We start from the raw sequence: 14,637 nt of genomic DNA on the forward strand, positions 1-14,637 counted from the left end.
CCATTCTTGAGGTCTCAAGGCATTTATAAATGAAAGTGAGGCCATGGTTCTGTGTATATGCTTTGAACTACTAAATGTTTAAACACCATAAGTGGAGAACACTGGGGCCAAAACACAGATTTACATGATTTATGATCCTTTATGTGTCTCTTTTCCTCTGACTCAGTAGAAACCAAAAGGATGTGCTGGTTCATCATCACAGCTGTGTGTTGAACAGATAAAATTCCTGTTTTTCAAACAAAAAAATTGATTTGATAGTATGAATGTACAGTATAGCACCAACATAAAATGTAAATTTATAAAGCAGTATTTTAGGCTTACCATACGCATTCTCTTAAAATGATAAACTTAGAAAAGCACAAGAAAGCAGGCCGTATTTTATATGGTGAGGACACATGATATTGTATTTGAGATTAATGATGAGCCAAAATGCCATAATCCTATCACTCTCATCATCACCAAGTGCTTTGAGAGGCTGGTACTGAGGCACATGAAGATCCAACTCCTGGAATAATTAGACCCACTACAGTTTGCTTATCAGTCCAACCAAACAACAGATGATGTCATCTCAACTGCCCTCCACCTCACACTCTCTTATCTGGACAAAAAAGACAGTTATGTCAGAATGTTCTTCATAGACCTTAGCTCATTATTCAGTAAGTCAGTCCACAGAGACTGGTAGGGAAGCTGAGCCTATTGGGCATGAACACCTCCCTCTGGAACTGGATCCAGGATTTCCTCACTGACCTTCCCCAATCTGTCAGCTTAGGCAACAATATCTCCAGGGTCATCAGACTGAGCACTGGTGTACCGCAGGGTTATATGCTCAGCCCACTGCTGTTTACCTTGCTGACACATGACTGTACTGCCAAGCAGAGTTCAAACCACATCATCAAGTCTGCAGACAGCACAACAGTGGTGGGACTCATCAGCAACAACAATGAGTCTGCATACAGAGAGGAGATCAGACAGCTGGTGGATTGGTGTTGGGACGACAACCTGTCTCTGAATGTTGAAAAGACAAGAGAGATGGTTGTTGACTTCAAATTTCATATTAATTATAAAGTACTACTGTTGACCTTTAAAGCACTGAATGGTCTCACACCACAGTACCTGAGTGAACTTCTGCTCCTCTATGACCCACCACGCCTACTTAGATTAAAAGATGCAGGCTATCTGCTGGTACCTTGTATAGTGAAGGCTACATCAGGGGGCGGAGCCTTTTCTTACAAAGCCCCACAGTTATGGAACAGCTTTCCAAGTAGTGTTCAGGAATCAGACACAGTCTCAGTGTTTAAGTCTCGGCTGAAAACAGATCTGTTTAGTCAAGCCTTGTGTTAATGGTGTTTATGAGGCAAAGGTGTAGATCTGGAGGATCCTCAGACAGAGTGTTTTGGTAAACTGGGATGTATGGATGCTGTCAGTCCCCACTCGCTTGCTCACTCGAGTTTGTTGACAGTGTAGTGGCTGGCTGCTTTATGGTCAGGGACTCCCTCATGCCTGTGTTACCTTCTGGCTCTCCCCTTTTAGTTATGCTGTCATAGTTAGTTGCCGGAGTCCCTGCTTGTACTCAGTGCAATATGTATACTGTTCCTACTTATTCAGGTGACATTGGGCATACCTAACAACCTGGGTTTTCTCTTTCTCCCCCCCAACAAATCTGTCCCTCTGAGTTACATGTTGGTCCTGAGATCGAGATGCTGAACCTCTTCTGCTCCTCGGACCTGCCTGATCCATCCTGGTGCCCTGTGTCTGGTTGGAGTCTCATCGCATCGCTCCTGTGGAGGGCGGCCCCATGTGGACAGTTGGGGGTCGCGCCTGGAGGATGCTCTGGACTCTTGCAGTGGTGCTTTTGTGGCTGGGGACTGCAGCTGACTTGCTGACTTTAGGACTGCAGCTGACTTGCTGACTTTGGGACTATGGTTGTCGTGAACAGTTTTGCGCTTGGGTTTCCGTCAGTGGGGGGTTTATAGCATCAACGAAGCTGACTTTATGTTAGGACTGTTAATGTTATTCATGTTGTCTGTTGTTGCCCGGATGGGGATGGATTCCCTTTTGAGTCTGGTTCCTCTCGAGGTTTCTTCCTCATATCATCTGAGGGAGTTTTTCCTTGCCACTGTCACCACAGGCGTGCTCATTGGGGATAGATTAGGGATAAAATTAGCTCATATTTTAAGTCGTTCAAATTCTGTAAAACTGCTTTGCGACAATGTTTATTGTTAAAAGCACTATATAAATAAACTTGACTTGACTTGACTTCAGGAGGAGCCCTGTCACCCGCACTCCACTTCACATCAATGGCTCTGCTGTTGAGACAGCCAGCAGCGTGAAGTTCCTGGGGGTGGACATGGCAGACAACCTCACCTGGACACTTAACACCACCACCATCACCAAAAAAGCCAAGCAGCATCTTCACTTGCTGTGGAGGCTGAAAAAGGCCAGCCTCCCCTTCCCATTCTCACCACCTTCAACTGGGGGACTATCAAGCACATCATCTGCACATGCATCACTGTCTGGTACAGGAACTGCAATATCATCGATCGCAAGTCCCTGCAGCAGATTGTGAGGACTGCTGAGAAGATCATCAGGTCCCCCTCCCATCACTTACAGAATTGTACAATAAACACTATCCGCCATGCAACTGGCATTGTGGCAGACCCCTCATACCCCTCCCATGCATTGTCCACCACTCTGTTGTCTAACAAAAGTGGGGGCTCAGTGCAGCATTTGAGCCCCCACTGCCAGATACTACAAGAAGTTTTTCTCCTGGCAGTTAGGCTCCTCAACACCTCACTGCCCCCTTCCTGCAACAAGAGCCTGAAAATGGACTGACTCACTTCTGGACTGTTTACATTGCACTAACAATTGGCATAAAGTCACTTTACATTTACTGTTGACTCATTTATTATACATTATTCTTTTTTTCTCAGTGATGTTTTGATGAGGAAATGAATGAAATTAGTTCAGTTTCTTGAAGGGGAGTAAAATATTTTAATTGCTGACCTGATACTGTTATATTGTTATCTACCTGGTTACTGAATTGTCTGGCTTCAAATTAGTAGTTTGAATTTTTTGTTGGACATTTTCAATTTTGTTATTGAAAAAATTCATGCAGTTGTTGCTACTACATACTGCAGGTGTGCATGTGTCTATAGTGGTCTTTTTCCTGGTTAATTTTGCTACAGTATTAAATAGGAATCTAGGATTATTTTTGTTATCTTCTATTAGGGAGGAGAGATATGTTGATCTAGCAGCACTAAGAACTTGTCTATACATCAGGAAGCTCTCCTTCCACGCTAATTGGAACGCTACCAATTTTGTTTGACGCCATTTAGAATAGAATAGAATAGAATAGAATAGAATAGAATAGAATAGAATGCTTTTATTGTCACTATACACATGTACAATGAGATTAAAGCATCTCCAATAGCAGTGCAAACAGTGTGTAGAGAGAGAGAGAGAGAGAGAGAGAGAGGAAGGGGGGAGAAAAAGAAAAAAAAGGGGGGTGTAAGGTGCACAGTCTGAGGTGTATGTGTTGTGTTGCACATTATGGAGTGAGGTACTGTTCATTTAAAGTATTGCACAGAGACAGTCACATTATAAATTATTGCACGAGAGAGTCACATTATAAGATAAAATATTACACATTATGAAGTATTGCAAGGTAAGGTAAGGTGCATAGACTTGAGGTGTGTGTGCTGTGTGTAAGGTGCACAGTCCTGAGGTGTATGTGTTGTGTGTAAGTTCAAGTTCAAGTCAGCTTTATTGTCAGTTTCTTCATATGCACAGGTCATACAAGGAAATTGAAATTGTGTTTCTCTTTATCCCATGCAAAGACATAGATAAACATAGGACTGACATTAACAAGACAAACATTAAAGTGCAAGACAGGACCAATAACAGTGTAACAAGCAATAAGTAATAATAAAGTAATGATTAAAAAACAACAATTGAAACATTTAACATTTGAAACATTTAACATTTAGAAAATAATCTAGGCTAAAGACAGGAAAATAAGAACAAGACTAGTATACAAGACACAGTACAGTCCAGGGCAGTCCAGCTGAGGTTATCATAGTAGCAGCATATGGTAAGTTGTTATATTGCAGGGCCCAAGGCAGTTCTTATGAGATAGTTCAGGGAAGGTGCAAAGTCACATGTGTAGTTCCATAGAGAAGTCTTTTCCGTGGAGGGCAGCAGCAAAAAGAAACAGTGTATGGTGTGTAAAAAAAGTGAGGTCGTGCAGGTAAAGGTGCAAAGTCACATAGTGCAGTTCCATAGTCAGAGTCTTTCCTGAGTTCGAGTCTTTCCGTGTGTGTGGGGGAGGGTTAGGGGTGTGTGTGTGGGGGTTATGCTTTGAGCACCTTACCAGGTACTCCATCTGGGCCGGCAGCTTTCTTGGGGTTCACTGCCAGGAGCACCCGCCTGACATCGTGCTCCTGTACAGTGAGTGGGGTGATGTACGAACTGTGTGGTGGTGGGGGCAGGGCTGGAGCAGATGAGTGCTGATGAGATGTTTCAAAGCGAGCAAAGAAGCAATTTAGCTCCTCTGCCAGCGGCACACTCCAGTCTCCTGTTGACACATCACAGTCCCTGAAGTTCGTGATGTCTTGTATGCCCCGCCACACCTCCTGTATGTTGTTGCTGGACAGGTGGGACTCTATACGCAGCCTATGGTCAGCCTTGGCTTTTTTATGTCCTAATTTTTGAGTGGTCTGTTTTAAAGTGTGTGTCATCATTACACCAGGGTGCTAATTTTTTTCTCTCTAATCATTTTTCTTTTAAGTGGAGCTACATTATCTAAAGTATAGTGGAACATTGACTAAGCATTCAGTTGTCTGATCAAGTTCTGCAGGGGTTGACAGTGACCCGATCAAAGTTGATAACTCTGGGAGATCATTTATAAAGCTCTGTGCAGTAGTTGATATGAATGTATGTTTAATACAGTAGCGTGGTGAGGTGCAGATACAGTGCCTTGCAAAAGTATTCATCCCCCTTGGTGTTTGTCCTGTTTTGTTGCATTACAAGCTGGAATTAAAATGGATTTTTGGAGGGTTAGCACCATTTGATTTACCCAACATGCCGACCACTTTAAAGGTGCACATTGTTGTTTTATTGTGACACAAACAATAATTAAGATGAAAAAACAGAAATCTGGAGGGTGCATAAGTATTCACCCCCTTTCATATGAAACCCCTAAATAAGAGCTGGTCCAAATAATTCACTTCATAAGTCACATAATTAGTTGATTAAGACCCACCTGTGTGCAATCAAAGTGTCACATGATGTCTGTATAAATCAATCTGTTCTGGAAGGACCCTGACTCTGCAACACTACTAAGCAAGCAACGTGAAAACCAAGGAGCCTCCAAACAGGTCAGAGACAAAGTTGTGGAGAAGTATAGATCAGGGTTGGGTTATAAAAAATATCCCAAACTTTGAATATCCCAGAGAGCTCCATTAAATCCATTATAGCAAAATGGAAAGAATATGGCACCACTACAAACCTGATAAGAGAAGGCCCCGCCCACCAGAACTCACAGACCAGGCAAGGAGGGCATTAATCAGAGATGCAACAAAGACACCAAAGATAATACTGAAGGAGCTGCAAAGATCCACAGCAGAGATGGGAGTATCTGTCCATAGGACCACTTTAAGCCTCTACACTCCACAGATACCCCTTTTCCACCAAATCAGTTCCAGGGCTGGTTCAGGGCCAGTGCTGGTGCTGGTTCACAACTCGTTCAACTTGCGAGCCAGCTGAGAACCAGCTTGCTTTTCCATTGCTCGCGGTACTAAGAGAAGACACGTCATTACGTCGCTGTATACGTCAGTTACGTCGTTGTATACATCATTACGTCGCTGTATACGTCAGTTACGTCGCTACGTTTGCATAAACCTTGGCGCGAATATCGAATCAAAAACAACGCGGAAGAAGCAGCAACAACAACAACAACAATAATAATAATGGATGACTTGGCATTTGTACAGCTGCTGCTTCTTGTCATTTAAAAATGGCGATCTTTTGCGGTCTTGTTATTGTTGTCGGTCTTAACAACTCCGCCCCCCTGCTGACGTAAGCAGTTCTTTCCTCTGGCCCAGCAGAGAGTTGGTGCTAGCCTGGAACCGGTTTTTCTGGCCCCAGAGCCAGTTCTTTGTCAGTGGAAACAGAAAATCCGGTTCCAAACTAAGCACTGGCCCCCAACCAGCCCTGGAACTGCTTTGGTGGAAAAGGGGCAAGAGTGGGCAGGGCTTTATGGAAGAGTGGCCAGAAAAAAAGTAATTGCTTAAAAAATCACATTTGGAGTTTGCCCAACAGCATGTGGCAGACTCCCTAAACACATGGAAGAAGATTCTCTGGTCAAATGAGACAAAAATTGAACTTTTTGTCCATCATTGGGAAATGCTATGTATGACGCAAACCCATCACCCTGAGAACACCATCCCTACAATGAAAAATGATGGTGGCAGCATCGTGCTGTGGGGATGTTTTTCATCTGCAGGGACAGGAAAGCTGGTCAGGACTGAAGGAAAGATGGATGGCACTAAATACAGGGCAATTCTGGAAGAAAACATGTTTGAGTCGGCCAGAGGTTTGAGACTGGGATGAAGGTTCATGGTCTAGCAGGACAATAACCCTAAATATTACTGCTAAAGCTACAATGGAGTGACTTAAAGGGAATCATTTAAATGTCTTGGAATGGCCTAATTAAAGCCCAGACCTCAATCCAATTGAGAATCTGTGGCATAACTTGAAGATTGCTGTACACCAACACAACCCATCTAACTTGAAGGAGTTGGAGCAGTTTTGCCTTGAGGAATGGGCAAAAATCCCAGTGGCTAGATGTGCTAAGCTAATAGAGACATACCCCAAGAGACTTGCAGCTAGAATTGTAGCAAAAGGTGGCTCCATAAAGTGTTGACTTGGGGGGGGATACTTATGCACACTCCTGATTTCTGTTTTTTCATCTTAATTATTGTTTGTGTCACAATAAAACAACAATGTGCACCTTTAAAGTGGTAGGCATGTTGGGTAAATCAAATGGTGCTAACCCCCCAACAATCCATTTTAATTAGGGCCCAAGCACCGTTCGGTGTGAAGACCCTATTGTTTTTTGAAGGATTATTATTATTAGGGTTCGAGCACCATTAGGTGCGAAGACCCTATTGTTTTTCGAAGGATTATTATTATTATTATTATTATTATTATTATTATTATTATTATTATTCTGCCGTGTTTGCCCTTATTTGAGGCATTTCCCATGTACGAAAACTCACGAAATTTGATACACACATCAATCATTGTCACTGCTACTCAGCCACAGACTTTTGGCCCCGGGCATGGCCCAGGGACTTCATAGCGCCCCTTTTTCCATTTCCCATTGAAATGAATGGGTAGAACTTTGGAATGATGATAAGGCCATTTGGAGTGAAATTACACATGGTCATTTTTAACGTACTCCTCCTAGACGGTTCATCAAATTCATGTCAAACTTGGCAAACATGATGCCAAGATACTGCTGAAGTTGAATTGCTAAGGGATTTTTGATATGTTGTAATATGTTGAAATATTATAACATATAATATGCCAAGATACTGCTGAATGTTGAACTTGATGATTCTGATTCTGATTCTCTTTAGCCGTTATGGGCCTGTCTGGTATAGCGCCACCAACTGGCCAAGGAAAGAATAGGGTTTTGAATATGTGTGTTTTGACACATGATGAATTTTAACATGCTCCTCCTAGACGGTTCATGAGATTCATGTGAAATTTGTTATACATGATGCCAAGATGTCGCTGATATTAAATTGCGAGGGGATTTCTGATATCTTGTAATATGTTGAAATGGCCTTATGATTTTAATATCTTGCCACATAAACAGGAAACGTGTCAGAAAGCCACAGTGCGTTGACTGTATGGTCGGACACTTCTTACTTCAATAGATATTATGATTATTATGATAACCTGACCCCCAATGGGCCTGCCTGTTATAGCGCCACCACCTGGCCAAGCAGGAAATGTGCCAGAAATTGGCAATGCCTTAACTGATTGATCTGACACTTTACAAAATATTGTATATTATGCTTGTGATGATATTCACATGTGTAATTCAGATGCCTAGCACAGCGCCACCATCTGGCCAAGCAGGAAATGGGCAAAAAATGTTCAATTCATTGATGGATTGAGCTGAAACTTTACAAAATATTGGATATCGTGATTCTGATGATATTGGCACATCTAATTCACATGCCTAGCACAGTATCACCATCTGGCCAAGCAGGAAATGTGCCAAAATCTTTCAATGCTTTGATGGATTGATCTATGACATGCCTGACATAGCGCCACCATCACACTCATATACATGTAGCACACACACTCATATGCACACACACACTCATATGCTCACACACACACGCGCGCACACACACACACACACACACACACAGTCATATGCATATTTATGCATACACACATACACTCTCTCACAAGTATGCACTCATGCACACGCAACATCTTTGAGCACACTCTCTTTCACACACACACACACACACACACACACACACACACACACACACACACACACTCTCTCTCTCCCTCTGACAAACAGACACACGCACACACACACACACACTGCAGACACAGGAAAGCTAAGATGACTTAAGATTACAGCGTGTGAGAGAGATAAGGAGGAGACACATGTATAGTTTTGTACATATATAAATGTACATTTTCACACCACAGAGAAACACACACACACACACACACACTTGAACATTTGATGAATATATGACATGTGACTGTTTTGTTGGGTGGCGGAATGTCCTGGGTTGCGGAACCACACGTGCGAGGGCCCGTCAAGGCCGCTAGCAGCTTTAATTCCAGCTTGTAATGCAACAAAACAAGACAAACACCAAGGGGGATGAATATTTTTGCAAGGCACTGTATTATTGCTCAGACATATTTTGAATTACCCTTATTGAAGCAGCTCCCCCAAATTTTAATTTTTTGAATGTTACCCGACAAGGGAAAGGTGGAGGGATCGCAAATATATTCAAAGTCTCTTTTCAATGTAAATAATCCTCACTTGGTGATTTTACGTCCTTTGAACACTTATGTGCACTTGTTACATGCTCTCCTAACATATTATTATTAACTATTTACAGGCCTCCGAGACATTCAGCCAAAGTCTTTCTTGAAGAGTTTGGTGAACTGTTATCAGTCATTTGCTTAGAGTTTGATTGTCTTATTATATCTGGGGATTTTAACTTGCATGTAGATAATACTGATAACATTTATGCCAAAGAACTACTTGCAATTATTGACAACTTCAACCTAGTACAACATGTACAGGGGCCGGCCCACTCTCGTGGTCATACTCTTGACCTCGTCATCACAAAGGGTCTTACTGTTTCTAATACTGTTGTTGACCTGGCCTTATCCGATCATTTCTGTGTTTTCTTTGATGTTTCTATGTCTCCTCACATTCAGAACAGCTCAACGACTATGGGTAGGAGAGTCATAAACGACAACACGTGTTCTCTTTGAGCAAGCTCTCTCTCAGAACTCAACCAAAATGTCAGACTCTGTAGATGATTTACTGGAAATTTTTAATTTAAATATGACCCAAATTATGGATGATATTGCTCCATTCAAAATCAAAAGAGTCAATGATAAGCAGAAAGCACCATGGAAGCAACACCCAGCTGTTAAACTGCTAAAGAGAGAATGTAGAAAGACTGAAAGAAAATGGCGCAAATCTAAACTTCACATCCATTATCAAATCCATAAAGAGATGCTTTGTAATTATAATTATGAAATTCGTAAAGCAAGACAGTCTTTCTTCTCCAACATCATCAGCAGGAATATGAACAATGCCCGTGTGCTATTTTCAACAGTAGAGAAGCTAACTAATCCCCCACCACAATTAGCACCTGAACTTCTCTCAGTTAATAAATGCAATGAGTTTGCATCTTTCTTCAAAGGTAAAATTGATAAAATACGGCAGAATATTCCTCATAATATATCTCAGTTGCAAAAAATTGAAAAATTGCAATCACCAATGACACAGATAGATAACTTCAACACAATGTCAGAATTTTGTTTGATTGATTATGAGACTCTTGAAAAAACTGTACAAAATCTCAGTTCCTCAACATCTGAATTGGACATTCTGCCCACCAACTTTTTAAAGTCTGTTCTTCATCTTATAATTACAGATGTGCTTCAGATCATAAATACATCCCTAGAGACTGGCGTTGTTCCTGTGTCCCTAAAAAAAGCCATTGTAAAGCCCCTACTTAAAAAAAATAATCTGGATCCTTCAGTATTAAATAACTACAGGCCAATATCAAATCTACCATTCATCGGGAAAATCCTTGAAAAAATTGTCTTCAATCAATTAACTGCCTTCTTGATATCAAACAGCCATTTTGATAATTTTCAGTCAGGATTTCATGCCAATCACAGCACTGAAACAGCGCTGATTAAAGTTATAAATGACATACGTCTTAATACTGATGCAGGCAAAACATCGGTCCTGGTATTACTGGACCTCAGTGCAGCTTTTGATACTGTTGATCACAACATACTGCTATATCGACTTGAACACTGGGTTGGATTGACTGGTAAAGTTATCAATTGGTTAAATTCATACTTAAAAGATAGAAGCTTCTTTGTTACCCTGGGAAATTGTTCCTCAACGTCAATGTCCTTGACCTGTGGTGTCCCCCAGGGGTCGATTCTTGGACCATTACTTTTCAACCTTTATATGCTCCCACTTGGGCAAATTATCAATAAAAATTCAATTTTGTATCACTGCTATGCAGATGACACCCAAATTTATTTTGCTCTATCACCTAATGATTATGCCCCCCTTGAATGTCTCTACCAGTGTATCGATCAAATCAACAGCTGGATGTCACAAAATTTTCTTCAGCTGAACACAGATAAAACAGAAGTAATTCTATTTGGAAAAAAAGATGAAAGACTCAGGATTACCACTATTCTTGACACAAAAGGGATTAAAACTAAAGAAATGGTTAAAAATCTTGGTGTTTTCATTGACAGCGAGCTAAACTTTGACAGTCACATGAAAGCAATCACTAAAACGGCATTTTATCACCTAAAAAACATTTCCAAACTAAGAGGACTTATGTCAAAAAATGATCTGGAAAAACTAATACATGCCTTCATCTCTAGTAGGGTTGATTACTGCAATGGCCTTTTCACAGGCCTGCCAAAAAAGACCATCAAACGACTTCAGCTGGTTCAAAATGCAGCGGCGAGGGTTCTCACACGAACAAAAAGAACAGAGCACATTACTCCAATTCTAAGGTCCCTTCACTGGCTTCCAGTAAGCTACAGAATTGACTTTAAAGCATTGCTGCTGGTATGCAAATCTCTAAATGGTACAGGGCCCAATTACCTCTCTGATATGTTGCAGCGGCCTAACCCAATCAAATCTACCAGATCGAAACAGAAAAATTTACTATTAAAACCTGTTGTTAAAACAAAGTGTGGTGAAGCAGCTTTTAGCTACTATGCAGTGCAGCTATGGAACCAACTGCCAGAGGACATCAAAAATGCTCCTGCTGTTGGCAGCTTCAAATCTAGGTTAAAGACCAAGCTGTTCTCAGATGCTTTCCTTTAAATAATTAATATTGTCTTCTTTACATTTTTTATAATCTTTACTTTCTCTGCATGTTTTAAATTTACTTTAACTTTAACTTTATTCTATTTTATTCTGCTGTTTTCTTTTTTTCCCTCCTCCTATTTGAACTACTACTTCATTTTATTATTTTATTTCTACTATTGTTTAATTCTTATTTTCTTTTAATTCTTTTAATTAATTGTTTTAGAATAAAAATAAAATTATTTTATGTAATTTTATTTCTCTATTGTTTACTGTTTTTGTTTTTACTTCTGTAAAGCACATTGAACTGCCATTGTGTATGAAATGTGCTATATAAATAAACTTGCCTTGCCTTGAATACGATGAGATAAAGGTAACTTCAGATTGTCGAAGTGTGACCAAATTTTCTATATTTAATCTGAATGTTAGTATGAGAACAAGAGTGTGACCACCATCGTGGGTCAGTTGTATGATGCTCTGATTCACCCCTACTGAATCTAGAATGGACACGAACGCTGTTTGCAGAGGACCTTCTGGGTAAAATATTCAAACTATTAATGTAAAGCCAGACAATCTGATAAATAACTCTGTAGATAACAATATAACTGTATCATATCAACAATTAGAATGTTTTACTCCTCTTAGACTGAACTAATTTTATTAATTTCTTCATCAAAATAATCAACTTGTGAATTAGACCAGTTACCTGACTGTTCAAACAGATAATACCAGAATCAATCAAACCTTTTCTAAAAAATAATCAATTCTTCCCTTAGCACTGGCTATGTACCCAAATCCTTTAAACCTTGTTCATTTCTGTTTCTGGTTGAGAGTACATCGCGCGCATTCTGGCTGCCACTTCTCACCCGAGCATTTTTTTCCTTCTTTCCCTTCTTTGTGTTTGTGTAGTTTGTTTTTGCTTGAGTGTTTTTGTCCGCCAGTTGTGGTGTAGCTCTGGATCCAGTTTTGGGCGTCAGTTCCCTCCAGGCCTTGGATCGCTGTGGGTGATGCCTATGCTCCTAGCTACTGTATGGACTGCAGAGAGCTCATTGCTCATTTTAACATCATGGTTGTCCAGTGGTCTGTGCAGCAGTGCTTTAGTGCTTGATGTGGTGTTCCAAGCTATGTTGCTTGGTGGTGTCGAGGCGGTTGTGCAGGCGGTTTGGGACATACCAGCGCTCTGCATAGCGGTGCATCTGTGCTGGCTTTGTGGATCCATAGCGTAGTGTTCCAAGTGATGTTGCCTGGCAGCGGCGTGGCGGCTGTGCTCGCAGTGTGGGACTTGTTTTCATGCGCCTTTTGGTGGGACTGTGGCTGCTATACCATTGGAATGACATCCTGACCTCTATTTGGTGGACTTTCTTTTTTTCCCTCTATAAATGTAAACCAACCTTGGGTTTTGAGAAAGGCGCAATATAAATTGAACTTATTATTATCTCATCTCATCTCATCTCATTATCTCTAGCCGCTTTATCCTGTTCTACAGGGTCGCAGGCAAGCTGGAGCCTATCCCAGCTGACTACGGGCAAAAGGCGGGGTACACCCTGGACAAGTCACCAGGTCATCACAGGGAACTTATTATTAATTATTATTATTATTATTATTAAACTTGCAGTTATCAAACCCCTGATTAAAAAAACCTGACCTCGACCCCTGTCACCTGTCCAATTGCAAGCCAATATCAAACCTCCCCTTTATCTCCAAGATCCTAGAAAAAGTTGTTGCACAGCAGTTATGCTCATATTTACCGTAAGGATAACATCCATGAAATGTATCAGTCAGGATTTAGACCTCATCATAGCACAGAGACAGCTCTGGTTAAAGTAGTAAATGACCTACTGTTGGTATCTGATCAGGGCTGTGTCTCGCTGCTTGTGTTGCTTGACCTTAGTGCAGCATTTTTTCAGCTTAATTAACTGAACTGTTATCAGTTTGTTGATGTAAATGGTGATTTTTTTTCTATGCATACTACAGTAAAGTTTGGTGTTCCACAAGGTTCTGTCTTAGGCCTACTTCTTTTTTCTTTATATATGCTACCTCACAAGCCTGTGTTTGTGTGATTTGTAGCTTTGGGATTTTTGGTTCCTTGATTATTTGTGCTCGATAAAAGGTTTCCACATTTGCACTCACCTCAGTATCTAATCACAACAGAGCCTCGGTTATTGGTGTTAGTCAGTACAAAACGTTCAATAAAACATACAGTAATATGTTAAACAGTCTATGCAGATGCACAGACAGACAAAAAGAAAGACAGATAGACAGACAGTGACAGACAAACCTCACGCCCAACATGCCTCATTTCTGCTTTATTTTATTTAGAAAATATCATATTTTTAGCTCAACATTCAAATCAGATCAGTGTGTCTGATCAGTGTGATTTTGTATACTGTAGTAAAGAATACAGATTGATACAGCATGAGGATGAAACACTGACAGATATACACTCAGCTTCACACTGAACCTGGCTGTAATGAAGCACAGGGGTGGGACGATACAATACCTGTATGATATAATACACATTCTGATAACCATCATCACTTTATATGATAAATCCAGTTCAGATTTCCTGATCATAGTACATTGATATATCATCCCCTGATCTCACTGTTGCATAATGCTAATGCTAATGTAGCATAATGCTAACTATAGCCATCACAAAATATATCATCCCAGCCCACTTTCAAATTGAAAGACAGAGTGATGTCATTTCCTGATATAGAAAAGTATGGAGCATTATTATTTCAACAAAACGTTTCTCTGATTTTTAACAAGTGATCACACAATGTGTGTGTGTGTGTGTGTGTGTGTGTATGTGTGGTTATAAAAATAAATCTTATTTGTTACATTTTAATTACTTTTTAAATTATGATGCATCAAAAGCAGGATCTATACTCTCACACTCACCTGTCTGTCTCTCTGTCCGTTGTGGACCAATGATGGTGTTTATGTGACCTGTAAGGAATACTGTAGGCCATGGTGTTTATGGTCCACAGTGGACTAATAAT

This window comes from Neoarius graeffei, chromosome 14, assembly GCF_027579695.1.
Source record: "Neoarius graeffei isolate fNeoGra1 chromosome 14, fNeoGra1.pri, whole genome shotgun sequence".
Taxonomy (NCBI): Eukaryota; Metazoa; Chordata; class Actinopteri; order Siluriformes; family Ariidae; genus Neoarius; species Neoarius graeffei.